The following is a 20,978-nucleotide window of genomic DNA, read 5'->3' on the forward strand; positions in this document are numbered from 1 at the left end:
TTTTTGTCATATCCGTTCAAATATTGGCACTGAGACTTCGAAATAACAAAGACATAAAAGGATTTCAGATAAAATTTTATAGGAAAACACATTGTATTAAAATAATCCAATTAGCTGATGACACAACTTTATTGTTTGATGTTAAAATGACATCGAACTAGCGTCGAATGCAATTGAAATCTTTGGATCTTATTCGGGATTAATTATTAATAAAAATAAAACAGAAGGGATATGGATAGGAAAACTCAAAAACAGTAAAGACAAAATAGCAAATATTAACTGGACAGATAAACCTGTGAAAGCTTTAGGTATTTATTTTGGACAAGATAATGAAGAATGTGAGAAATTAAATTTTGAAAATAAAATAGAGAAAATGGATAAAATTTTTATTCTTTGGAAAAAGCGAAATCTCACTATGTTAGGGAAAACTTTGATCATCAAATTTTTTATTATATCACTCTTCACCTTTTTAGCTAGCTCATGTATATTTCCAGAAAAATAGAAAAAAGAAATAGAAAAAAAAATGTTTTAAATTTTATCTGGAATGACAAACCAGAAAAAGTTAAAAGAAATACGATGATTGGTAGTTATGAAAACGGCGGTATGAATATGATTGATATAGAAAGTCACTTTGAATCACTAAAAGCATCATGGATAGGTAGAATCTTAAATACAGATATTGCCAGATGGCAACTTATACCTTTAAAATATTTACAAGGCTTAGGAAAATATTGCCTAGTAGTTTATATGAATATGGATTATAATAAAGTTGATCAATATCTACCTTATATTCCAAAATTTTATAAAAATCTATTAAAAAGCTGAATGAAAGTAGGAGGAGGACAGACAGATAAAACCAAAAACCTTTTACGAAATTAGAAAACAAATTATTTGGGGGAATAAATACATTAAATTTTATAACAAAAATCTATTTTTCAAAAATTGGATAAACGGGAATTTGATTTATATAAATGATATTTTAGATGAAAATGGGGAAATTTCACAAGATGTAATTTTACAAAAAATAAAAACGAAATCCAACTGGATAGCTGAGTTAACATCCCTAAAAAACGCAATTCCAAAAGATTGGTTACAATGTCTTAGATCAGAGAATTCCACGAGAAGTAGAGTCAATGTAAAAAGACAATGTTTGCCAATAAGTGACATTTCTTTTTTGTCAAATAAGTTATTATATAAAGGATTAGTAAAGAAAAAAGTTGTGAAACCGATTGGTATAAATGTATGGTTAAATGTATTACCGTTACAGATAGAATTTCATTTGAAACCATTGTACAACTTTATTTTTTACTATTTAGAAGAAAAGAAATTGAAGATGTATCGATGGAAACTTTTACAAAGTATATTACCTACTAAAAAGTTATTGTTGATATGGACGGTAATAGACAATGATTTATGTAACAAATGCTTTACTGAAGTAGATTATCATCATTATTTTGTGTAATTATGTTCTTTTTTGACCAAATTTTGGAGAAAAATTCATAATTTATTGCAAAAAGTAAATATAGAAAAAGCTATCACATTAACAGATATTGTTTTATAAAATATCAGATTAATATTACTTTGGCTTTAATTATCATATTACTATTATTGGATTTTCAATTTATAAATCCTACTATGTATCTGATCAGAAAATGAAAGGACTTGATGCATTTTGTCTATTCATTAGAGAATTTACAAAAAGAATGTATTATACAAAGAAGTTAGAAGAAGATAAATTCTTAGTTAATGTAAAAAAAAAACATTTATTAGATTGATGTTTTATTTATTAATATAATAGAATTGAAAATTATACGTATTCTTCACAAGGAGCGTGGACTTGTTGAAGACAATGTAACAAGGCAACTGATGGAAATAAAGAAATTTTAAATTAAAAAAAAAGATTTTTTCGTGGCTTTAGCCATTTCAACGTCAATGACGGGAACCGTGGGAAACCAAGCAGCAATTTCCAATCAGCAGTGTGTTTCTACTGTAATCAGCCCGGTCACTTCGCAAGAGTCTGCCCATTCAAAGGAGTCCCATCTGCAACCGTCAGCTCACCAAAAGAACAGATTCCAAAAACAACATGAGGTGAATTCTTCACAGTCATCAGTTATTAATGAAGTTGAGTATAGTTTTGATATTATTAACAATTATGAAACAGAAACGGGAAAAACACTTATTAATGTCAAAGGCAATTCAAGAAAAAATGTTGAGTTTTGGAAAAATATTTTATGTGCAAATGATTTTATTATTAATACTATAAATCTAGGATATAGAATACCATTTGTTAGGGAACCGAATTTGTTTTTTTTACGGAATAATATGTCTGCAATTACATAAAATTATTTAGATTTTTGTCGAAAAATCAATATCAGAGTTACTTGACACACATTGTATAAAAGAAGTCACATGTCCACCGTTTGTAGTAAATCCTTTAACGGTATCTGTACAAAGTTCAGGTAAAATGAGATTAGTACTCAATTTACGTCATGTTAATCAAAATGTTGACAAACAAAAGGTGAAATTTGAGAGTGTCTATGAACGTTTGATTTATGCTGTTAATGCTGAATATGGGTATAAATTTGATTTAAAGTCAGGTTATCATCATATTGATATACATGAAGATAAAATTTTTTTAGGATTTTCATGGAAATTTGGCAACAAAATCAGATTTTTTACGTTTACTGTTTTGCCGTTTGGCCTATTATCAGCTGGTCACATTTTCACTAAGACAGTTAGAGTTTTAGTAAAACATTGGAGATCTATGGGTTATCCTATCATAGTTTATTTAGACGATGGTTTGGGTTTAGCTGTTGATTTTGATACATGTACTAAAATGGCCAATCGGGTTCGCAATGATTTGAAAAAATCCGGTTTTGTTGCTAATGAAATTAAACGCGTGTGGACACCACAACAGAACATTGAGTGGTTAGGATTTATTTGAAATTTGTTAAAATGTACTTTAGAAATACCTAACAAAAAATTTTATGGTTTGAAATTGTGCATTTCTGCATTATTAGAAGGTATGATGAATCCGACTTGCAGAAAATGAGCTAAAGTGTGTGGTAAAATTATATCCATGAAACCAGCATTAGGTTCTATTTGTCAAACTATGACTAGACATTTGCATATGATGATTAACACTAGGATATATTGGAATTCTTATGTATATTTTAATGACGATATTTTACAAGAGATCAGATTTTGGTATTTTTAGTGTGAAAACTTACATTTTAAATGTATAACCCCTAAATTAAGAGTTCTACATGGAGAGAATTAAAAGCTGTCAAAAATATATTACAATCATTACAACTAATGTTATCTGGAAAACTTGTTAAGCTTTATACAGACAATCAAAATGTTGAAAACATTGTACAGAAAAGTCGCATGAAATTAGATTTGCAAGTTATATCATTAGATATTTTTCACAATTGTTTAAACAATAATATAGTATTAGAGGTAGAATGGATACCCAGGAATGAAAATACTTGCGCAGATGCGCTTAGTAAAATATTTTATTTTTATGACTGGAGTGTTTCACAAAATATTTTAAATTTTTTTAAGTCCTTATGGGGTCCATTTACTTACGATACTTTTGCAGATGACAGAAATTAAAGATTACCTGTATTTTTTTTCAAACTTTTTAACTCCAGGTACATTAGGCGTAGACGCATTTGCATATGAGTGGCCAAAATTTAATAATTGGGTTGTTCCTCCTGTTAATTTAATTAATCGGGTAATTATTCATATGCAGGTGTGTAAGGCCAAAGGTGTCTTAGTAGTACCAAAATGGAAGTCTGCCATTTTTTGGCCTAGAATTGTAGATCGTTTTACAGACAATTACCAAATTTTGTTAAGGATTTTAGAGAATATAAAAATCCTAATAACTTTTTTCTGGCCGGATCACATGAAAACAACATTTTGCAAAACAGCCTTTTTAACAGTCATGTGTTGGTACTGTTAGTTGATTTTAGTTGATGTTATTTCATATGAAATATATTAATCTTCGCGAAGTGCGATGATTATGGTCACGCAGGGTGCCTTGAGTAACAGTTGAGTTTGAACTGTTGTGATGTATGGACATTATTTTATTTGATCGCTTGGAGCGATGTTTTTGGTCGCGCAGTGCGACGATATTGTCACGCAGGGTGACTTGAGTAACAGTTGAGTTTGAACTGTTGTAATGTATGGACATTATAATATTAGATCGCTTGGTGCGATGTATTTGGTCGCACAGTGCGACATGAGATATTGTATAATTGGATATATGTATATAGATATTACTATAAAACTTTGATTTTCATTTCTTTTATTTTTCTATTTATAGTCTCAATGGAAACATTTTGAAGGTTATGCCAATAATCAAAGTTAAGCCAGTGTGATTAATGTTTTGCCGTCTATTATAGAATCTTCTCAAGCCAGTACTACTTATAATAAATATCGTATTTATTTTGAAAAATTTCGGAAATGGTGTGTTTCGTACGGTCTACAGTATTCACCAGCTACATCAACTACTATTTCGCTGTAAATTGGTGGACTTATTTAACAAGGAATTAGTGTGTCTGTTTTGGATTCATGATAAAAACTTTTAGGTACACTCCTTGTTCAGATGAATTTCTTTCTTTGATTCTTGAGGGTGGTACAAGAATTTTAAGTAAGCCTAAAAATAAAAGGAACCCATCACACCAGAGATTTTACAAATGATTATTTCTAAATATGGTACAGATAATGATTTGTCTAGTTTGATAATTTGTGTGTTATGTTTATTATGTTTTTCAGGTTTCTTAAGGTACAGTGAATAAACTGCTACCAAAGCGAAAAATATTACTAATTTTGACAGTTATATGTCTATTCTTTAAGAAAAGAGTAAAACCGATATTTATAGGCGAGGTAGTTCAATTATTATTTCTAAAACAGGAGGCAATCTTTGTCCCGTTAAGTGGTTGTTAAAATATTTACAGTTAGCTAATATTGAGCTGGATTCAGATCAGTATATTTTCCGTGCATTGTGCTATTTAAAAACACGAGGTATTCATAAGTTATGCAGCAAAAATTCTCCACTTTCATATACAAGGGCACGAGAGATTTTGCTTGAAGCTTTTGAATCTATAGGATTAGATAAGAGTAAATTTAGTCTACACAGTTTAAGAAGTGGTGGAGCTTCTACTGCGGCAAATATTTTTGTATTTCAGAGAGATTACGTAAAGCTCACGGTCGTTGGGCATCCGATAGATCTAAAAATGGTTACATTAAAGACAACATACAATCACAAATGGCATTTTCTTTGAATCTTGGCGTTTAATTCATATTTCATTTATTCCTTTGATATGTCGAAATTCCTGCGAGAAACTTAACCTATACCTAGAGTTTTGTTTTATTTATCATACCAAGGATTTTAGTAAAGAAATGTTTTACATTCGGACGAGCATGGAGCATGGCGATTAATTAAATTTCTTTTCGTTGAGACTTGGGGTTTTTCCCTGTGTTATATTTATACTATTTATATGTTCAAAACTGGTAAGTGAGAGTAGTTGTATAGCGGGTTCTTGTTTTGAGATATAAATATATATGGGTAATATATGCACGTGAAATACTTTGGCGGTTTAAAAGGTGGGGTTCCGTTATATTATATAAAGAGAAATTGGGGTGTCATTTCATCGAAAGGTGATCACAGTAAATACGACTGTCAGTTTGCCGTTTATTGTCGCATATTAATTTATGATTACAATATTGAGTTTGATTTAAATGTATTGGATAATTTTGTTTGTATTTTGAATATTGTTGTTATAATATATTGGTTTATAATGTTATTAAACATTGTTTGCTAGAAAAGAGAAAAGTTACTGCAAGCAACTAAACCTATACCTAGAGTTTTGTTTTATTTATCATACCAAATATTTTAGTAAAGAAATGTTTTAAATTCAGACAAGCATGGCGAGGGAGAATTTAAGTCAATGATAATACAGCTTGTATCGGCATGATTTGTATTAATCTGGGAGGACATTTGTATACAACTTAACATTTGAACCTACATCTTTATTAATGCTGAACACTGTTATCTGATAAAATTTATTTTAAGTCGTCTGTATTTTGAAATATTATTTATACAAACAAATGCTGACAAACGAAACCTTACAAATTATAATTGAGACAAGTTGAAGAACTGTTTATTAATTTTTTGGACTCTCGGGTTCGACTGTTGTTTGCGTTTTAATTTGTTTTTATAATGGTCCTGGGGTTATTTTTTGAAATATGCTTTCAATTATTCTGATCCTCTTGGTATTGTCTCCCTTTTTATAGATGGATATCGATTGCATCTCATATTACATTTCCGTTTCAATAATATTTAAGATATCCATTACTAAAAAGCTGTTACTCTTAGATACAGGTATAATAAACGCTTTACTACAACCATATTCCTAAATATTTTGTATTGCACAGGCATTTTAGTTCACCTGCACATAGGGCTATCGCCATCACTTGGTTTCCAGCATCCTCGCCCTCCATCGTCGTCGTAAACTTTGTCAAAAATCTTCTCCTCTAATACTACTGAAAAAGTAAAATAACAAAAATACCGAACTCCAAGGAAAATTTAAATCGGAAAGTCCCTTATCAAATTGGAAAATCAAAAGCTCAAACGCATCAAACTAATGGAAAACAACTGTCATATTCCTGACTTGGTACAGGCATTTCCTCATGCAGAAAATGGTTGATAAAATCTGGTTTTATAGCTAGCTAAACCTCTCACTTGATTTACAGTCGCATAAAATTCCATTATATTGACAATAATGTGTGAACTGAACAAACAGACATAATAGGTAAAATGTCAATATTAGGGGTACAGCAGTCTTAATCTTACTAACTTTAAAAACAAACAAATATTGCAACAATGAAAAAAACAAAATGGCATATAGACAAACCACATAAGACAAAATGAAAGACAAGAATACAAAAAATGACCACAGCACAACAACACATTAGCGGGATGCATAAGTACCGAGCCACGTCAAAAGGATATTATCAAAAATGGACTAAACAGTAAAGGTTAATGATTTACAAAGACAAATAAAAGAATACTAGAATACATAGTTTAGATGATAAACAACGTCAGTACCTAGAATCTATACTTCAAGACCATAATGTATTATTTGTGAAGTTGATACGGAATATTTATAAATAGGTTTTGGTATCTTCCGATGAACCAATTTCAGCCAAACTTTTGGGTGATTGATCTGTATAGTACCTAGTATAACATATTTCTTTTTTTTCGCAGTCATTCAACCCATGGCCGCCATGGCTAAAATAGATTTCTGGTAAATGCATTAAGTATCTTATATCTTAAAAACGATACTAGATAGAAAAATCTAATAGGGGCAAAAATGCTCAGAATGTTAATATCTTCCTTCTTCCGTTTTGCTCCAAAATTATCAGATGACTCATTATAGGAGTTATTGTCTCTTATCTTGAAATCATAATAGTTAATATAAATCTACAAACATCCTTATATGACCGAAACCATCGGTTGACTTCTTTTAGGAGTTATTGCCCTTAAATGACTATTGTTCACAAATTTTTGAGTTTTTGCCTATTATTTTGAAAACTATGATAGAAAGGTAGAAACTATAAAAAGCAAAAATGAAAAGCAATACAAGATTTACAAAAATGCTAAATGGTTGAAACCATTGGATGACTACTTTCAGGAGTTTTTGCCCTTTAATGACAATTTTTGACTACTTTTCAAGTTTTTGCTTTATATCATGAAAACTATAATATATAGGTAGAAACTGTCAACAACAAACATAATCAGCAATACAAGACCTAAAGAAATTTTAAGTGTTCGAAAACATTGTATCACTTCTGATAAGAGAAATTTTCCTTAAAAACAATAATATTTATTTATTTTCGCATATTTGCTTTTAATCTTGAAAAAAAAGGTGTACACTGTTAACAGCAAAAATGATCGGCATACAAGATCTTTAAGAATATCAATATTACATTATTAGAGAAAACATTGGCTGACCCCTTACAATAGTACATAAAGTTGTCCTTAACTCTTTACCGTTTGCCACAGATTTGCATTTTTCCCCAAAAAGTTATGAACAAATTTTAAACATTTGTTACTTTTTTAATACTTGATATAGTTTTATCAACTAACGTTTTTTTTATAAACACCAGTTTTTTTTTATTACAGTCAGTCGTCAGTCGTGAAATATCACGTGCCTCACGATAAAATAGCCGAAAATTGTAAAAGTTTGATAAAGATTAAGTGATTATTTGAAGATGTGGCAAGGAAATAGTGTCAGAAAATTATGAAAGACAAAAGGGTGTAGTTCTTTTAAACAACTACATGTAGGACGCGTGGATGGTATAGTTATATGCAAAACTTAATTTTAAAAACCCATCTAGTCATACGGTGCTTTTGGTCAAACTTGACATTTTCGAGTTGACTGGCGGACAAAATAGCTCAATTGTATAAGTAAAATCACACGACATTTCTCATGCTTAAAATTACCTAAATAATAGAAACCCAATAACTTTGCGTATTTCGCTAATGTCGTTTTTCTGCGAAACCGATGTTAATGAATGAAGTAAACAACTGTCGACGATCTAAGGCGAAAGATGGGGAAAAAGAAATTGACTACAGACAATGTATTTTTTCTTTTTGCAATTGAAATTAAAGTCAATTAAAGTCAATTAAAGTCTTTTAATATGGTCATATGGGAAATAAATATTTCAACTTGCATCATCATCCTTGCGGGGTTTGAACCAGGCTCGTTTGGTTATCAGGCCGAGGTGTGTCCACGCGGCTACGGATCCAGACTTCACATTAAGGAATTAATCTTCAAATTTGTTTTTTGTATGATTCATACTCTCATTGATTAAGGTTATCATAATACTTTTGTCCTTGATCATTGCGTCTGGTATTATTTTGAACTGATATCATTTAGGACACATTTCGCATGTTTCCTTTTGGTTTGTTGCTTGATCGCTTGTCTCAATTCATAAAGTTTAATTACATTTCATTGATATTTTATATTAATACAAACATATGTTTCAGATTTATATTTTCATATGAAATATTGCAACGGAATATCATTGGATAATAAACTGTGTGACAGTGCTTGTTGTAATGGTAAGTTTTACATCAACAAGAGCTGTAATTTACTCTTTTTAAGTTGTCCAATAATTTAAAACAAACACACTTAAAAGACACATATAATATAATTTAACCAATCTTCTGAAAAATATACGTGTAATTGTATTGAATCAAATTGAATACGTAGTATATAAAATGTATCAATATAATATTGTTATGCTAATGCTTATGCTTAATTTAACAGTTACTTTTAAAAGTTTATTTTAATACTTGTTATTATTTTTACCAAACAAAGTTGTTGCGCTGAAATTTTGTTCAACTGAGGACCATCTTGTTTTAATTTGTTTAAATGTCAATAACTAAGTTAGTATTTGTGTTCAATTAATTTTCTATGCTCACCATTTGTCTATGGCTACATACTCATATGTTATTGTATATGTTTTCCTTACAAAGATAACACATTTGAATTATGCATCATTTGGTTCCATTTTTCATAAACAAACATTATTCATTTGTAAATGTATTTTCTTTTTATCTTGTTTTACATCAAATGGACCTTTATTGGGCGAGATGCATGTAATAATATACTGATTAAATTTCCATAACCGACAGAACTTCCTCACATTTGGTCTGGATTACCAGAAACGCTGTGTAAGTGAGCTTATATATTTTGACCTCTGTTTACAATTGTTTATATAATGACCTTAAACGAATCCATATAGCAGAAAAACATATGTTCAAACGTAAGCATGGAGACAGCGTGCAATTAAAAACAAAAAAATAAAAACAAAGCGCGATTATTGCTTGACAATCAAAATGGACGAATCATTACGAAACATCTAGTATGTAAAGCAATTAAATGATCGATTTTAAAAGGCTGTTCTGCAAAAGCCATAAAATAGGAGTTAAGCACAACCAGAACACAGGGTTGTTGTCGTCTTTTCATACTTTTTTTTCATAATAATAGGTTATTTGACTCGTATTAGCGCAAACAACTTCAATGGTTCTATACCAAAATGTTAATTTTGAGTGTCGATGTAGTGAATTTGATTTCTGCCTTGGACTTTAAAACTGCTATTTTCTGTTTATCAGCTAGTCATGCGGCCTTTATTAGTAAAAAATGAAGACTGTAGGCTCAGAGCAAAATAATGTTTCCATTCGGACCGTGAACAAGCATGTTGAAGTCAGGCTCAATGGTGCGATCTTATGCAAGGCAGGATGATATTTATATCTCAATTATATAATGTAAAATGAACATAAATATGCATGTTTTTTTTTCTGGTGAATGTTTTCACGAGTAAAACGTCCGGCCAAAAAGGGGACATTAGATTCGATGTTCTCAGTAGGACGTGCAACTCTCTCTCTACGTTAAAGAAATCGTACAACTTTCCGAGGAGCCCGAATGTAACTTGTAGGAATGGTAAAATTCTGCCCCTATCCGACAGAACCTCATTTCCTAGCGGCAGTCTAATATCGTAGCCTTCTCATTCTTAATGTCTTGACATATTTGCCGCTGGATGTTTAGGAAGTAACAATTAAACAGTCAATCTAGAACTAGCTATTCTTTTGTATGAGAAAGGTAGTGCAGTAATTCTACGAGAGATAACTTATCTTCTGTATTCGTGAAATTACTGCTTCATAAGATTGCAAGGTCTTTAAATAAGACGTAAGATGCAAAGGGACATTTTCAAAATCTATTAGTCCAACTGTCAACGTCTTGGCAAAAGATCAACGACGACCAAATGAGAAAGTGCAACAGACACGACATAGAAAACTAAAGACTGGGCAGTACGAACCACACCAAATATACACATTCACCTTAAATGATTATTAACTGTCATACACTTTGCGTGATCTAGGGATCATGCACTTAAGTAAATTAGCAAGGCATATTAAAAGTTAACTTGTGGTTAAGTTCTACATGGAATACTATATACATAGAAGGTTTCGAAATATATCAAGGTTAACATTGCATTGTAAATATGTTCGCTGTAGCACATTTTTAAAACCGCGATTACATTGTTAGTCGACATGCAAAATCATACACGAAATTCTACCTTATCTCTAATAGGGTATACGTACGAAATAATGTCACTCAAAACATGGGTTGCTGTTATCTCAATTTAGTAAATGTAAATACAAATATACCGCTATACCGCAAACGATATAATTATGTTGACTGCTAAAGCTAGCAGAAACTTGTTCGTGTCTATTTAATTTATACTGTTATCTATCTACATATTAATATTATAATAATTTAATAAATTCTCTATGTAAACTATCTATCTGCATTTTATCGTTTAATGACGAACACTAAGAAATTGATATTATATATTCTAATGTCGGATAGGTATTCCATTTTTCATTAGGTCGTGATCGAATTACTTGTTTTCAGTTAATTTTGGTAAATCGTCTTAATGTCTTGAGTCTGTTTAATGATTAATTGATTAGAAAATGCTACAATTGAAACAAAATATAACTTTTGAATACGAATCTCAAATAAGAACTCGTTTTATATATTAATGTATTTATTTATTTATTTATTTATATTTATTTTTGGATGGGGGTCATCGGTATCATAAAAATAAAGCACTTGATCGGAAAATTATTTCATATTGTTGGCATTACTTTTATTTTTCCATTTCAAAGTAGGACACCATATTCCACTTTAGTAATCACTTGATCGTAAATTGGAGACAGCGAGTCAGTTGCAAAATGTATGTAAGTGATTCTCAAAAATTTAAATTCTAAATTGCAAACATTCAAATTTAGTCGCGGTGTCAAAACTGCTTTAAAATACATTATCGCGTATGTGTTATAGCTTTAAAAGATGGATTCGTATTTTTGATTTTCCATTTACGAAAGTTTGTATCTACGATTTAGTGTTAACGAATAAAAAAAGAATCTGTAAACTTGAAAACGAAAAAAAAAGTTTTCTATATTTATCTATTCTTTATTGTCCCCCGCGCAACGCGTTGCGGGGGACATAGAAATACCGGGCGTCCGTCCATCCGTCCATCCGGTCTTGTTCGAGTTCTCACATGTACAATTCTTGTCAGAATATTATAAAACTTACATCATAAGTTTATATCAACAATGTGTCGGACGAGTTTGAAAATCAGTGCCGATCAATAATCCTTTAGAGAGTTATGCCACTTGGAAACATTAATAAGATGAAAAATTGCATCATTAACGCAATCATGTGTGCAATTCTTGCCAGATTTTTATGAAACTTATATTGTAGGTATATATAAGCTATGTCTCGCACGAGTTCGAACATCAGCGCCGATCAATAATTTTTTAAAGAGTTATGCCGCTTGGAAACATTAATTAAATGGAAAATTGCATTGTTAGCGCTCTCATGTGTACAATTCTTGTCAGACTTTTATGAAACTTATATTGTAGGTTTGTATCAGCAATGTCTAGGACTCGAAAATCAGTGCCGATCAATTATTTTAAAAGAGTTATGGCCCTTCGAAATATTGATAATATGAAAAATTGCATTGTTAGCGCTCTCATGTGTACAATTCTTGCCAGATGTTTATGAAACATATATTATATGTTTATATCAGCGATTCTTCGGACGATTTCTAAAATCAGTGCCGATCAATTATTTTTAAAAGAGTTATGCTCCTTAGAAATATTAAGTATATGGAAATTTGCTTTATAAGCGCTCTCACATGTACAATTTTTGGCAGATTTTTATCAAATTCATATCAGGTTTAATAATATCAGTAATGTTACGGACAATTTCGAAAATAATTGCCGATCAAATATTTTTAATGAGTTATGCCCCTTGAAAATATTAAATATACCAGAAATTGCTCTTAAGTCTCCAACTCTCTAAGATAATTTTAAAAAGTTTTAAAAAACAAAAAACAAAAATGTTTAAGTTATTGACCATGAACAAATAAAATATATGCAACGCGGCGGACATTTGAACTCTGTTCTTTTATTTTGATATGTTTCTATCTGATATTTGCGTTGTCAGCAACAACGATGTCCTTTAACTCACGATGTTTTTTATTGCTATGAGAAAAAAACATAACCCAAATCCCAGATAATCATATGGGTAGCTCTTAAAAGGTAACCCAAATTTGGTTCAAATATACGTACAAAAAAGTTCAAAACGTAGATTTATGAACTGAGAACATTTACAAGGAGATGTGGGGTATGAATAAAAAAAAATATATACCAAACGACAAATATAAAACCAAAGAAATGGGAGATTATTTAAATAAAGTTTTCAACAATCGAAAGGTGTCTATACACTAAATTGAGCTCTCATTGCTGCTAGTCTTGAAAATGTTTTAAATGAATTATATGAAAGATCAGTTACCAATTATATTATCTCATTAACAAATACTTATTTGAAATAAAACAAACACAACCATATACTAGGTTTTGGACTTAGAACATGTGGCGAGGTTACAATGCACTGACATCTATAGTATGTTAGTGTCTGAGTGACCCGTGTTTCCAGTGGTTAGTGGAACTAAAGTTTAAACTCTTTTTATATATTTTATGTTGCGGAAAAACATTTTTATATCAAAGAAATGACGAGATACGGTATGATTGCAAATTAGTCAACAATCCACAAGATTTTTATATCCCATATCCTGTTAAAGCATCTTAAATTTTGATTACGTGGAGAGCTGTGATTTCGTTTCCTAATAAAAGTTTGCAATGTGGTTTATATGTTTGTAAAAATCTTTAGAACACATGAATATTATGTTAAAAGTAAGCATTAAATGTTGTAGATGTAGATTAAGTCTTATTTCATTTTATTTAGATCGTTCTTAATGCAAGTGTTGAAAACGTGCTTCACAATAATCCAGCTAAATAGCCATTTGGAATACCAAAGGTACTAATAAAGATTTAAATGTGTTTGTGTTATTCGTTTCCTTATTGTTAGATTAGAACGATAAAATATTGAAGAATGCACAAATAGAAAATTCTGTTTCTTATCACAAAAACTATTTTCATTGTTATTACATGTATAATTAATCAAATGATATGTTAGAAACCTGCAATGAATAATTAATTGAAAACAGACTTCAACAGGCAATATGAATTTGGTATTTTTTATTGTGTGTAATGATTGCCAATGAGGCAAAATTCCGCCAGACCAAGTGATATAAATGTGTGTAACTATAGGGTATAGTACGTCTTTCAATAATGAGCAAACCCCATACCATATAGTCAGCTAAATAAGGTTCCGACATAACAAAATGTAAAACAATTCAAACGAGAAAAACCATCCCTACTTATGAACAAACCAATAAACGAATAAAACATATATAACAGACAGAGACCAACGACAACCACTGTATTACTGACGCCTGACGTCTAACAATAGATATAAGAAGATGTGGTATGAGTGCCAATGAGACAACTCTCCATCCAAGTCAAAATTTATAAAAGTAAACCGTTATAGGTCAAAGTACGGTCATCAACACGGAGCCTTGGCTCACACCGAACAGCAAGCTATAAAGGGCCCCAAAAAAAATTATTAGTGTAAAACCATTCAAACGGGAAAACCAACGGTCTAATCTATATAAAAAACGAGAAACGAGAAACACTTATGAACCACGTCAACAAACGACAACTACTGAACATCAGATTCCTGACTTAGGACAGGTGCAAATAATTGCAGCGGGTTTAAACGTTTTAATGGTACCAAACCTTCACCCTTATCTGAAACAATAGTGTAACATCACGACATAGAAAGACACACTATAAATTATCAATTGAAATGGCTTAACTCAATCAAAAGACATATTAAAACCAGTGACCATACACTGAACAAATAAATTTGATCTATGATACAATGTTAATACAAAATTAATAAACTAAGGGAAGAATAATTAAAGTAACAAGTTATACCGCTGTGAAATGTTAAACAATTTAAGAAAAACAATATGCTTGAACAAAAATATCAGCCATTTGCAATTACTATAAACACAGGTAAATGAACATTTTGTTGTTAGGTATACGTGTACAGTTCAAATGGAGAAAGGAAATATTTTTACAAAATAAATAATTTTTATGTTCATAGTACGAAGAAGTGGAAATATATAGTAATACCAAACACTTATCGAAGCTGGTATATAGACCAGATATAACCCTGAATGAGTAAACATTAAATAACAAAAAAGCATTACAATTAGTATAATAGGTCAAATAAACAAGAAAATACGATTTGAGAGTACTCGCAGTTACTGACAGCTAGTTAAAAGCCAAAAACAATTAATAATAAAAAAATCATGCATCAGAGACTAAAATCAACTAAAACACATCCCAGGGATTTAGTATTTTAACGTCATGGACAGTCAAAGAAGACATGACTTGTGCAATGCCAAAAATAAATGTATCGACAGGCAGTAGGATAGTTAGGAGTTAATCTCTTTATAGATCAAAATGAACGTGGGTGTGTCTTTATACATCCCGTTTAAAAAGAACACAAATTTAGTTATGTTTTAATTTGCTGATGAAAGGATCGATATTAGTGCCAATGTATACTATATTCAAAGATCTATTTACAACATTGGTAAGATAACCATTACTAATAAGTTTGTTTAAAGGTTCGATGAGTTTACACGGATCACATAGTGATTTCCGCGCTTTAAGTACAATATTACCGTAAAATTTAGGATGTGAAGTACCGTTTTTTATCAGTTTTCTACAGGTACAGCCAAATTTACTAATCAAATCTTTGTATCTATGAAAGAATTTAGTAAAAGTTTTACGTAAATTATGGTAATAAAATCCCTGACTTAATAATTTACCAGTGATTCATTGATTACGTTCGTTAAAATCTATGACATCACTACACACACGGGCATAACGAACCAGTTGGGATATATATACACCGTATGATGGAGCCAAAGGAACATCGCCGTCTAAAAAAGGAAAATAAACAATAGGGAATGAAAAGTCGTCTCTTTTGTCGTAAATTTTAGTATGGAGTTTTCCTTTAGAGATTGAAATGTCAAAATCTAGAAAAAGACAACTACTGCTGTTTATGTTAGATTTAGTTAAAGTAAGTTCTTTTGGGTAAATTTCGGTAGTATATTTAGAGAACTCTGGATTATTTAACGAAAAAATATCATCCAGATAACGGAAGGTATGTATCAACCAAATGTATCAATGACGTGTCTTTACTGAGTTTGGTCATAAACTGAGAATCATAGCAATACAGGAATAAATCTGTTATCAAAGGGGCGCAGTTAGTGCCCATAGGAATACCTACTACTTGTCGATACACTTTATCGCCGAAACGTACATATATGTTGTCCAGGAGAAAATTTAAAGCTTCAATCGTATCTTCACATTTCCAGTAAGTGTATCTAGCATACTTTCTAGCATGCTTTAAACGAGTTACAGCAAATAAATTTACAATGAGATTTTTCAAAAGACCATTTAATCAAATATGAAAACTTTTTCTTGATAAGATTGTGTGGAAGTGTAGTATAGAGAGTAGAAAAATCATAACTGTCAACAGAATTAAAAGGACCATCAAAAGCATGTATTTTATCTAAAACCTCTAAAGAATTTTTAACACTCCAAAAATAATTAATACCATTATTTTCATAAGCTTTATTACAAAAGTTAATAACAAGTTCTTTGATAGTAGTAAGGGAAGTAGTTAGAAGCACTGATAGATTGGTAGTAGAACACTTACTAGATGCGGAGATGAAACGAAATTTAAATGTTTTTTTGTGCAATTTAGGTAACCAGTACATAGTAGGGACTTTCAAATGTTCGGAAGAGGCTTTAAGCTGGGTAGTGGCAGTGATATGCTTGTTTACAATTTGACTCTCTGTGGAGCGTACGGACCTGAATGTAGAAGAATTTATAAGCATACATAGAATGTTGAGGAAATGAATATGTTTAAAAAGTATCAACGCTCAACCTTCACATAACCTGGGACAGTTATTTAACAGCACAATATAAGAACAAGCTAAGCAAATCACTTGAAAACAGGTTTGACTTTTCAGATCGACAAAAAGCACATACAAAATAAGCAAACAGACTAATAAAACAAAGTAATAATCTAAGAACACTCGCATTTATCAAAAGCTAGTTCAAAGCCAATTATAACTAATAATCAAATCATGTTTCCCAGATTAAAATATCAGTCAGTACACTGTCAAGAACAGACCATATACAACAAAAACATTATATAAAATTTAAACGTTCGTCATATGACACTAACCTTGTTAAATTTTTCGTGATCAAAGCATGATAAACGTGTTCATACATGAATGAATTAGACAAAGATAGTGCTGGAACAGTTTGGAAGTTGCATTCGAAACATATGTAATTAAACATAAACGTACACACGATTGAATATGTTAAATTACTGTAGTGCAACGTTGAATGAGCCTGTGTTAACTTTTAGATAAATTGGTGTATTATTAAATTTATTTAAGTTAGCTTTGAATCTTAAAGTATATCTTGTACTCTTTGGTTACTTTTAAGTTAAACGAAGTACCTTAGGCTTTTGCTTGTTGAAAATAATGTAGTGCATTTTTTAAAGAGAACTTTGTTTTTTTTTTACAGATTTTGTCACGCGTTTTAAAGTGCCTGTGGCATGGAAAACATGTATTGTAGAATACAACAGGAGCCATATGAAATCCATTTTGTTGAAAGAATACTTCTCCAAATATAAGAAATGTTTGGTTTACAACTAGATACAAAATTCGTTCTTAAAAATGCTTATATACAAAAGCTAGTACTGCTGTGTAATGTTATGTTCTTATTTTTCACATTTTGAAATGCAATTGATTACCTATAACACATGGAATAACATACGACAATAACGTTTGGTACTAGTATGAGAAATTTTGATTTATAAAAATGTGCCGTTAATGATAATCTATGTATGCTACGTTCTACTGTACATAAAAAGAAGATAACAAAATGTCAATCCTTCATTTGAATTAAGTTGTTATATATACATGACTGTGAAAACTATTTTCCCTTGTTTAATGAGGACAAATATTTATGTCTATCGAGGACTTTTTGTCTAACTTTGTTTAACTAAGACGAAATTTCCTGCCTTTTTGTAATTCGGTTTGTTTTAAAGCTTATTTTCTACTTATTCTCAGGTTAATTTCAACATTTAAGGTCTGAGCATTTATGAAGACAATTAGATAGCAGAGGAGACTTAATAATTTTGGGTTACATTTATTGACGTAGGTTTGAAATTAAAAAAGAAATAAGTCCGCGTAAAATGAATTTAAGAATATGAACAGTCTGATCCATACAAAAGGTAGCCAGGTAAAACTATACTATTCAATCTACCTATAGCTTGGAATGTAGCGACTGGTATTGAAATGGTTTTGACGTAACGATTTAATTCTAAACAAGTTAAGTTCTTAGAACTTGATTTAAAAAAAAAACAAACTAGTTTCCTGTGTCCAAGTCTGTAGTAACGTTTTACATTTCATTAACCGTAGTTTATGTAGTACTGGTCAATCATTAAAATATTAGATAAGTCGTCTCGATTCAACATAGATAACTCAAAATCTTTACTTAATTCTTTCATATATACACAAATGTGGATTGGGCGTTGGACCGGTTGAAACCTTTTAGCAATTTTGATATCAAATCCTACTTTAAACGGCAATACAGTTTATACACCTTGCAAATTTAAATATGATTCTAGAAACTTATTGTTCCTATGAATAAAGCAATCAATTCATCATTGTATCGAGGATTTGAATGTTGTCTTTATTTATACAAACATTGATTTTATCTTAATAGTATTAAAAATCATTGAAAATAGATTGGTATCCTGGGTCCTATATCCAGCAGATACATATATTGTGGCATGGCACAATATCATGTTTTTCTCAGAGTGCTTATGAAGTCTGAAGTCTTAACACGGTTTGTTAGGAGTATACTATTTCATGTTTGTCTTCGAGAACATGGTTTATTTATTAGTTGGAATAGAGTTTTGAATTAGCTTTCATTAACTACGAGAACTTTCAAATCGGTAGTATGTGTCCGTTGTCCTTTGTCGTTTTGCTATTTGTTTTTTGTGGGTAGTTAGTTACGGTATGACAAGATAAGCGCTTTGCAATTGTTTTTTTATTATTATTATGTTGTGTCGTTACATTACTATTCATAGTTAAGAATATTGAGCTCTAAGAAAGAAGTTAAACCCCACCATATTGTTCATGTGCCTTTCCGAAGAGAGGAACCAGTAACCCAATAGTTGTCGTTGTTTGCTGTCTGCCATATTTGTTTTTCGTGCATTGCTGTAGTATAATTGAAATCATTAGTTTTCTCCCATTTTATCCTCCATGGCCTTGTATATCTAACTATACGGTATTGGTGTTGTTATTGTTAATTGTTGAAAGCCGTCGCTGAACTCTAATTGTTGCAGATTTGACACCCGGGCCTACGGTCATAAAACTTAACTCTGTACTCGGGAGTACGAAATTTGTGCTCGAAACACCAAATCCCGTATTTTGATTGGTTAAATTCTGAATCTGAGTATAATCGCAAAACTTGGTATTTGAGGAAAGATTGAAAACGATACCACATCTCCTTGAATAAATACTTGTGTTTGTCGTTATTTGTAGTACTTGTTTTTGTTTGTTTTTATTTAGAGGTTAATGCGCATCTTAATTTTGTGCCAAATCTGTAAACAATTGAAAAAGCTTGTATTTGTACTTGGCCATTGGTCGTCGTTGATAATTTTATGCAGAATTGGTCTTACCTTAAGATCATTTAAAACTTCCAATAGCTCTTCAACTCAGTATACTTTATTTTGCATTTTTGTCTCCCCTTGACGGAGTCAAAAAGAGAGACAATGTATTAGTTTGTTATTAGGTCTAGTTTATGGTGAATCACTAGTGGTAGGTCAATGATATTTGGTATGCAGTTGTATAAACATTGGCATATCTCATTTCCATATAGGTTATTTGGCTCCGCCCCCTCAGTCATGGTCTATTGACTTTGAAACTTTTGCTAAGTTTACATGTATTAGTTTGTGATTAGTCAGATCAAGGAGAGCCGTTAGTGGTAGGCCAATGTTGTATAAGTATTAGCATATCTCATTTCCATGGAGAATATTTGGCCCCGCGCCATCTCAGTCATCGTCTTTTGACTTTGAAACTTTTACTTTGTTTACATGTATTAGTTTGTGATTAGATCAGTTTAAGATGAAACGCTAATGTTATTATAAGTCAAAGATATTTGGTATGCAAATTTATTGGCATTTGCAAGTCTCGTTTCCATGGAGATTATTTAGCCCAACCTCCTCATCATGGTTCAAAAACTTTTACAGAGTTTAATGTTAATGTTTGTGTTTAGGTTTGTTTAAAGGAAACGACTTATGATAAGTCAATGGTATTTGGTATGCAGTTATATTAGCATTGTCTCATCTCATTTCCATGGATATTGTTTATCCATGTACCTTCAGTCATGGTTCATTGACTTTGAATATTTGCATAACTTACATGTTAAAGTATTGCTATTTTAATTTCAACATTTGCATTATCAAAATTGCAAAAAAGAGAGACATATCTCTGTGTTAACAGTTTATTATTCGAGCGTCACTGATGAGTCTGTAGTACGCATCTGGCGTACAAAATGTTTATTCATGGTATCTATGATGAGTTTATATGTTAGTGAGATTCGTCAATCGTTAATGGTTGTTAACCTTAATCGATTTCTGTTCTAGTGTTGGATTATTTTTATAAGCTTATTGATATGCACCAATCACAGCTGATGCTATGTTTTATTTGTTTATCAAAAGTATTTAAAAGGAATTATTTATTAGATATTGTTTTCGTTTTTTGAACTTATTGGTTTATCGTTGTATAATTATTTAATGTTCGATTAGCTCATATACAGCACAACTGTC

At 30.9% G+C, this 20,978-nt stretch overlaps 1 long non-coding RNA gene across 2 annotated transcripts; it reads left to right on the top strand.

The window, feature by feature from the left end:
* Positions 1 to 9,150: 9,150 nt before the first annotated feature.
* Positions 9,151 to 19,685, top strand: LOC127712652 (uncharacterized). Of its 2 annotated transcripts, XR_007987229.1 has the most exons (4): positions 9,151 to 9,748; positions 11,747 to 11,818; positions 13,890 to 13,961; positions 17,663 to 19,685. It is a non-coding gene; the product is annotated as an uncharacterized LOC127712652 (long non-coding RNA). The 2 variants fall into 2 exon arrangements; XR_007987228.1 differs by lacking the exon at positions 11,747 to 11,818.
* The last annotated feature ends 1,293 nt before the right edge of the window (positions 19,686 to 20,978 follow it).

The sequence above is a fragment of the Mytilus californianus genome, unplaced genomic scaffold (genome assembly GCF_021869535.1).
Source record: "Mytilus californianus isolate M0D057914Y unplaced genomic scaffold, xbMytCali1.0.p SCAF_8, whole genome shotgun sequence".
NCBI lineage: Eukaryota > Metazoa > Mollusca > Bivalvia > Mytilida > Mytilidae > Mytilus > Mytilus californianus.